We start from the raw sequence: 1,190 nt of genomic DNA on the forward strand, positions 1-1,190 counted from the left end.
AATTATACAAGAATGCCTCACGTTAACTACCATAATAAACACGTGTTTATTACGGTAGTTAACGTGAGACATTCTTGTATAGTTATGCCCTTATATATATATATATATATATATATATATATTACATAAATGAAAATTGCTGGTAATATAATTTTCATAAAGCAGACAGAAGAAAGTTCTCACAGTTTCTAATTTTATCTTAGTTTTCTGTTTAGCAATTTGTTTTCCATTTCACTATTTCATCTGAGCCACGTTGCAGGCCGCTTGATTTTCTTACACAGTTTTATGAATGAAAATTCTACATCTAGTGCTAGAATCACCATTTTTCTACCTAAATTCTATCTCTTTCTTTCATCAACATGTCAATATTTATATGTGAATGACATTATGTGAATGACATTATGTGAATGACAGTATGTGAAAGATGGCATGTGAAAGGCATTATGTGAAAGACATTATGTGAATGGCCAACAATGCCTTCAGTTAACAGAACTGAATTGCACCATTATTTTATTCTATTTATTCGTTTATTACATACACAAATATTCACATATACATAACAGACATACAATATTATATACATTAACAGAAAAACCACCCTTCAGGCAGTTTCCTACTACCATATGCCATGTGCATTTGTATGAAACTGCTACAATGTGTGTATCTGCCAAAATACATGCATAATTCCTGCATTTGTGAACATTAATGGAAAAACTAAAGCTGAACCTATCACTTAAGGATATTCTACTACCAGGTAAGGATGAATACATAAGTCTACTAATTCACAGCACTAATGAAGTGATTCACCAGCGGGAAATTTAGACAGTGTCACGTGACAAGTTGCTGGGGCAGCCTGTTGGGGCCTAGCAGCAGGTATAAAAAAGGGGAATTTGACATGACAATCAGTCAGACACTAACACTCTTTGATGCTGCATTGAAGAGGCCAGGGAATAGAAGAAAGAAGACATGCACCCAACACCAGAGCTGAAGACACCTCCGAAAGGGGGGGCCCGCCACGTCAAAACGGTAGAGGAGTAGGGGCCGAAACCGGACGTGGTTCCTCCTGATGATGTCTTGAGCTAACTGGATCCTATAAAGGAGCTGTTGTGGTAGCAGACCACGAAACATGGTTGAAATTCCTATGAGATAGAAAGTTTACTTCTTTGTAAATAACTCATGTGTCAATTCCT

At 36.3% G+C, this 1,190-nt stretch overlaps 1 protein-coding gene across 1 annotated transcript in view; it reads right to left on the reverse strand.

The window, feature by feature from the left end:
- The window catches only part of LOC106875009 (uncharacterized), a 118,310-nt gene that overhangs the window by 28,773 nt on the left and 88,347 nt on the right, over positions 1 to 1,190 (reverse strand). The window lies entirely within an intron of this gene.

Source organism: Octopus bimaculoides, chromosome 10 (assembly GCF_001194135.2).
Source record: "Octopus bimaculoides isolate UCB-OBI-ISO-001 chromosome 10, ASM119413v2, whole genome shotgun sequence".
Lineage (NCBI taxonomy): Eukaryota > Metazoa > Mollusca > Cephalopoda > Octopoda > Octopodidae > Octopus > Octopus bimaculoides.